The following is a 7531-nucleotide window of genomic DNA, read 5'->3' as shown; positions in this document are numbered from 1 at the left end:
GGAGGGAGAAAACTCAGTAAGAAAGGGGGGAGGAGAAAAGGTGGGGCAGGAGCAAACATGGGGAAAGACAGGAGGAACACATTTCTATCTTTTCAATAATCTTTTAACATTTTATCTTCCTTTTCATCAATCTCTCATATAATACATCTATGCCATATTCCCCCCTCACTCCACCCTTCCCACCACATTTCACAATACCCTATTTCCCCAAATCCATCTCACCTCCATTTCTCTTCAGAAAAGAACAGACCTCTCAAGGATATCATCAAAATAAGGCAAAACAAGTTACAATAAAAGTAGGCACAAACTCTCAGAGGCTGAATGAGGCAGTCCTAAGAAGGAAAAGGGTCCCAAGGGCAGGCACAAGAATCACTCATTTCCACTGTTAGGAGTCCCAAAGAACGCTAAACTACACAACTATACTGTATAGGCTGAAGAGACCTAGCTCAGACCCATGTAGGTTTTGTGACTATTGCTTCAGTTTCCGTGAGCTTCTATGAGCCCTTCTTAGTTGATTCTGTGGGCAGTGTTCTCCTAGTGTCCCCCAACCCACTGGCTCCTAGAATCCCTCCCCTTCTTTTTTAGGGTTCCCTAAGCTTTGTCTAATGTTCATCTTTGGGTCTCTGCATCTGTCTAGCAGTTGCTAGATGAAGCTTCTCTTCTGGTGACTGGGCTAGCCATCAATCTATAAATACATCAAAATATCATTAGAAATTATTTCATTGAATTTTTTGAGGGGGTGACAGTTGTATTTGACTCTATCCTAGGTCTCTGGGCCATCCGTCTGTGGATCCTGGCCATCCTAGCAGTGTCAGATGTGGGATCCTTCTCTTTGCATGAGCTTCAAGCTGGACCAGTTATTGGTTGGCCACTCCCACAAGTTCTATGTCACTATTACCACAACCTATCTCACAGGCAGGGCAGATTGCAAGTTGAACGTTTGGCAGTTGGTTTGGTGCCCTAATCCCAACACTGGAAATCAAGGTTTTAACTGCTAGAAGACCAATTTACTAAGTTTTATTTTTCCTTTGTATGATTTGGTTTTGGTGTTATATGTTATTACTCATGTTCTGTAATAAGTGTTTTGATCTAAAGTTAAGACTATGATCAATTTTTAATTAACAATTTATGTAGTTTGAGATCAAGCAGAATTTTTTCTTTATGAGGATGTCCAATTTTCTATTTTATTCACATAGATACTTTTTGTTGAGACCTTTTCGAGTTAATTGATTATTCTTCTACCTCAGACCAAACACTGAGCCCTACATAATATTATTTTCTAACCCTAGAAAATTCATTTAAATAAAACAATCTCAATATCTATATTTAGTATTTTATTTTCATTTGTTTTTCTTGTATTGAGATTAGTTACCCATGAATGAATTCATTTTTTCTTAGAATTTATGTTTTATATTAGAAAAAGTGCCTTTCCATATGCTAAATCTATATTTTTGGTTGTAAGTCTAGCCTTTAACAGCTGAGCCATCTCTCCAGCCCCCATTTGCTAAATCTAAATCTAGAAAATGATTGAATATTTTATTTTATCTATGGGGTTGTGTTGATATTTCATGTTCGTTTGCATTTTAATATTTAAATTGAAAATGGCTTAAATACATGTGCTATTTGAATCAGACCAGGAGTTAAAGATTTATGGTCATGTAGCATCCATAGAAATTCTGAGTCATCTCTTTCGTTCAAAAACTATAGTGAATAGCAATACAAAGTTTTTTTAATTTAGTTAAAAAAAAACCCACACACAGGACAATACCTACCTTGTAATGAAAACCAATTTTACCAAGATATAGGGCCTTCAACAGTTCTCTTGTGGTTCTAACTACATTCAATAATCACCTGAAAAGCAGAGCTCATGTCATTCTGTGGTCTGTTTTTATTGTTTTAAGATTTTTCTATACCACTGTCATACTTAGTCTTGAGTGACACATCAGATAATCTGCAGGTTCAGAATTCTTACTGCCCCTGCTTACTAAAGCTAGTGGGAATAAATGGTAGACTTCTACAAGATTACTTTTCAAACTCTCTTTTATTTTAGGCCTCTGACTGAATATTGCTATAGGGAAGTTGCTAGGAATATGGAAGGGAGAAGAAAAAGGCCAACACATCCATCACACCTTTTCTCATTATTTTCCATGGATTGAAAATTAATCTGTATTAGTCTTGACTGCCACCTTTATTAGATCGAGAAATGCCACTTCTGCCTATATCTGTGTAACAGAAATATTACATCAAAACAACCATGACCACAAGAATCATGTTTATCAGATAATGACTTCAAAATTTCCATAGATGATTGGAAATTTGTTAAAGGGTATAATGAATGGAGATTTTCCTAGGACTTTTTTTGTTATGGCCCTAGCCATATGACTTAGCCTTCTGTTCACCATGTTATGAACTATTCCCATTTTCTTCCTGTATATCTAGGTTGAAACTGCTCTGGTATATCCCCTGCACCATGCACTCTGCTTAAGTACATAGGGGTTAACCTACCAGACTCAGTCCTCTGATGTTATGGGACACTCATTTTGCTCTTCTTTCAGGTTTTTTATATGACATCTATGAAAAAGTGACTAATACAACTATAACACATGAACACGTGGAATTTCAAAAGATGCATGTTGGATGAAAGCATTTGCCTCTTAGTCATTGTGAGTGTTTTATAATGGATCTACATAATTTTAACCAGCTAGTGCTACCACAACAATGTTCTCTCATAAGAAGTGGAAAAGAATCAGAGAATATGATCTTTTATTTAACAAGATCTCTGTGAATTGACCATAATCACAGGAAACAGCCATGCACCAAAAGTGATATTTACACAAACCAGAAGGTATGCTTTTTTCAACCCTTCTTTAGAATAATTTACTTTCTTCCTGGCTAAATAGTTAATCCACTACTGCTATCGAAGAATCACCATGGTGTTAGTTCTTAATATAAGCTGTCTTGCATATTTTCAGCACTAAATGCTACTTTGTTTGACCAATTAAAAACGTGGATTTCTCAGATGTATACTGTTTTTGAGGTTCATTGTTCAATTGCACTGCCATCTCATTTTATAAAGCAACTTTTTAATTTGAGGCTCTCAGATATAGTAACTGAGAATGTGAACATATGAATAGTCTAATCAGCTTTCATTATGCCATTAGGTATACAAAAGGAATCAAAAAATGATGTAATTTAGCTAGAATTCTTTCATTCTGTGTTACAAGTTCTTTTTAATGGCTTTTGTGAAGTAGTGCTTCAATTCTATCCCCCAAAACCATAAACCAGAAGTTGTTTTTACAAAGTACATAGAAAATTGATTCACTGATGCTGGATGCTTTCCAAGCATGGTGCAGTATTTCCAGTCTGTACCACATGTAATAATGGGACTGGTGTTAAAGTAAGCAGTGCATTAGATGAGCTGATTTTTGTTCCGGCATCAGTAAACAGTCAAGTGCTCAGATGGTATTTGACATATAATTTCATGTTGAGAAACATCCACTACTCAGGTGAATGTGAGGGGACAAATACATTTTTCATTTCAAATACAAGGATGACTTAAGTCTCCTTCTCTTAAAAGGGTGAAAAATAATTAATTATAATGTAACCTTAATTATCTATAAAAGGAAAATTATCATGACACATTTTCTTCCTTGTATTTTCAGTTTCAGCAACATTTGCAATGATTAAATTTTTAGAATCTGCGCCTATGTCTCAGTGAGCAAAGTTGCTAGCTGCCAAACTTGACAACCTGAATTGATCCCTGTGACCCATGGTGCAGAAACATAAAACTAAATATCTGCAGCTGTGCTCTGACCTCAAACGCCAGCCACACCCACAAACACATAAATGCACACACATAAAAAATAAAGACAATGAAGTGTTTAATCATTGAAAACATTTCAGACTTGGTCTGTGTATTTTCTGATGTTCCAAAAGCAGGCAGCAAGGGGTGGGCAGCCCAACTCGGTTCTCACTTCCTATAACCTATCCCCTGACATAAGTGTAATCTGCACTCCTTTCAACAAAAAGAAACACACGTTAACATTATTGATTGAAACTACAATTACTTACAATTTTCTGGCCACTGACTCATACTAAGGTTGTTTGTTGTCCTTTAGAATTTAATATCCCTTTATCAGTGAGAGGTAGATGTCTAACTAAGAAACAGTTCTACATCTCAAATAAGCCTTAGCCTATAATTTGTTTGTAAATGTCTGGCTTTCATAATTGCACAGTACATGATGATATTAGTGCCATGCATTCCTGGATTTCATTTTCTATTATGCTAATCCCAGTTGACACTTCCTGAACAAAACAGAATTGTGCCCATGTCTGTGATATCATGTTAGGTGTGGAATCTACACATTGATATACAATTACAAGAATTTAGGAGATAAGCCAAAAGCAAATTCAGGGGAGAGACACCAGGTTAATATAAGCTATTGTAAGGTTTTGTTTATATTTGTAGACTTAATGACATTATTTACGTTTTTATTGTCTATATGATAAAAATATTTTTCTGAATAAAAATTACATGTTAATTGTAAGTCCTTTAAGTTGGAGCTACATGTCAGTGGTAAAGATCTTGTCTACCACATCTATCTGACTAAATTCAGCATCAATAGCACCGTAAGAATTGGTACTCCATTGAGATTCTGACTAAAAGATGCTTAAATCCCAAATGATAGTACTGATTTGATAGAAAGTTATAGAACTGTGAATGGCAGCCATTTGGAAACAAAGAACAGACTAGGAAGTGGCTGAATGCTAAGGCAGTTGCCTAACATGCAGAAACTTTATTTTTCAACACTAAATTGGGAGATTTTGCCCCCACTGATGTGGGATTATATGCAGTTCTGACAAATGTTTTCCAAATTTTGAGTATGCTGTGACTTCCACACTGAATTGTTTTATTATTTACTTTTTGATATTTGCCTTACCCTAAATTAACAATCTAGAATCCCTGACCTGTGTTGTACATGGCCTTTATTAATTGCAACTTAAGTTCCAATAAAGGCGCCATTAGTTGATATCACTTGTCTCTTACTAATTTCTATGGCAAATTGAGCTAAAGATAACTCATGTTTGTACATATGTGTGTGTACTTATGTAACCTGACCTGTATAAATCAGCCAGTCTCATGTAGTCAGTCCTGGACACATGATGTATAACTAATACTAAATGGACTCAATACACATACTTATGTGTGTGTGTGTGTGTGTGAGGTGTGTGTGTGTGTGTGTGTATGTATATAATGTATGTACATATGTATAGACAAGGATGTATGTAAAGTAATATAATCAAAAGAAGAGATGGTGAATTTGGAAGAATTGGAGACCCTGGAAGAGGAAGTGGCAAATATAGGGACCAGATTATTTAGGGTGTTCATGTATAGCTCTCAAAAAGCTTCTAAAATAAATGTATCCTTATCTTGTATATTAGAACTTTAAAACAAACATTGTGTTTCAAAAGAACTAATATGTCCTCTTAAGACTCAACATAAAACTCCTTCCTCTCTTCTTGATTTGAATTTCCTACCTGTTAATCAGCACTGGAGATTGTATGTTATTTGCCTCAGAATATTCAGTTTTTCAGAATATTCAAAATTTTCAGAATCCAAATATTCAGAGATGAGTCCCAAATGAAGAAGTTTATTTGCTTAGAAGAAGGGAAAGGGGTTATTGATTTGAGGAAAGGATGGCATTTGCTTAAGGGCACGAAGTACTAGGAGCAAATATCAACAACACAAGTGCAAAGCATCAGTATTCTGGAATGTGGAAAGTCTCACGCTCTTAGGTTGTATCTTGATGTAAGCTGTTAAAAAGGGCAGAGCCAGAGCCAGGATATGTAAATGATGGTTCTCAAGTCTTGGTATGCTTTATACACCTTGTTAAGCGCACTGTTCTCCTCCTAGTACACCATTCACGTCTTTTCTGCATCTTTGAGGCAGATGTCAGATGGAGTGATTTTTAGTGTGATAGTTGTTCTCTCACTTGTTATGATTATTATTCAGCAGTGGTCAAAATACTATAATGACAGAAAAATATCATAAATATCCCCCAAAATATTTGATACCTTTGTTGGACACTTGAGAACCGATGAGGGAATTTCTAGTTTTGAGCTGAAGAATCTTTGCTTACAGTTTGAGAAATCTATCCAGACGTATTTTCTAAGATAATGTTAGTGGCTTAAAGCAAACTTGAATGCATAGGCTCATTTTTAATATCTTTCATTCATTCCCATTTTGATAAAAATAGTAATCACTTTAAGTAATCCATTCAGTATCAATAAGCTTTGTCACAGCAATGTGCATCTAACAGGTTGTGATTGACAGTGCATGGTAAATTATACTTTCTGTTCCACAGATGTCAGGGAACATTCAATAAACAGGAGAAAGTAGTTTATAAAAAATATAAAAAAAATTAAAGACCTTTCCAATGCACTTTAAATTTGAGGAAAAGTACATTACATTTACTTGAGGAAGTGATTATAATCTACAGAATATTTATATACCCATATATAGACAAAACATTAAGAGTAGTTTGAATATATATATATATATATATATAAACATTCGTGAATTGACCATACATAAATATAATGTATATTAAACTCAAAAAAACATACTTCCTCTATATGCAAATATATGAAAATTATTTCTGATAAACACTAGTTACTGATATAGAATCAATGACGAGAAATGACCCTTCACTCCTGCAGCAATGATTTCATTTTCAGGAAAAGATTAATCTTTAATTCAAGAAAGATTCTATTCTCATGCTGTTTTCTCAAAACACACAGATTTTGTGCATTTGCTTTTTCTTTTTTTTTTGCTTTCAGTCTCCCGGGTCTCAAGGAAGATAAATCACTAGTCAATATTTAGGGTTGGATATTATTTTGATTAGTGGAAGAGCTAGGGAATAGTCTCAAGGCACCTGGAACAATACCACTGGTTTCTTTATCTCCTACACAATACGAAAATCTTCCTGAACAACTGGCACCAACTAGAAGCTTTAGCTGCATGTACCAACAAGCAAATCTAATCGTTAAATGCATTGTTGGCAGTATATTACTTTAATAACTGTACTTCCCTGTTTTTTATATTATTATGAATTTAAGCTATTTCCAGGTGGGCATGGAAAATAAATGCTCGAAATATTTTATTGTTGTTGTTTTGAAGATAATAAAATTACAATTTATTTAACATATTCTAATTGAGGCATGTGTGGCTGATAGTCATATAAAACAGATTATAACACATAAACGTTTGTTTTTCTGTGATAAATTACATTGATTCATGAGTTGGAGTAGATCCAGGAAATAGTACTGGCAAAATTCAAACATGTTCACACTTAAGAGATTTGGTTTAGTTCCTAAACTAATTTATATAGTCAGGTGCCAATCTAAGAGTAACATTTATTAAGAGCAATGTAGAATGACAGGAATATTAATGACAAATATTTCCTAAGGAAGAAAAAAATGTATCTTAGAAAACTAAGCATATACACACACGTGCACACAGACTTAAACA

The sequence above is a fragment of the Rattus rattus genome, chromosome 5 (genome assembly GCF_011064425.1).
Source record: "Rattus rattus isolate New Zealand chromosome 5, Rrattus_CSIRO_v1, whole genome shotgun sequence".
Taxonomy (NCBI): domain Eukaryota; kingdom Metazoa; phylum Chordata; class Mammalia; order Rodentia; family Muridae; genus Rattus; species Rattus rattus.
Note: the sequence above shows the minus strand (reverse complement) of the source record.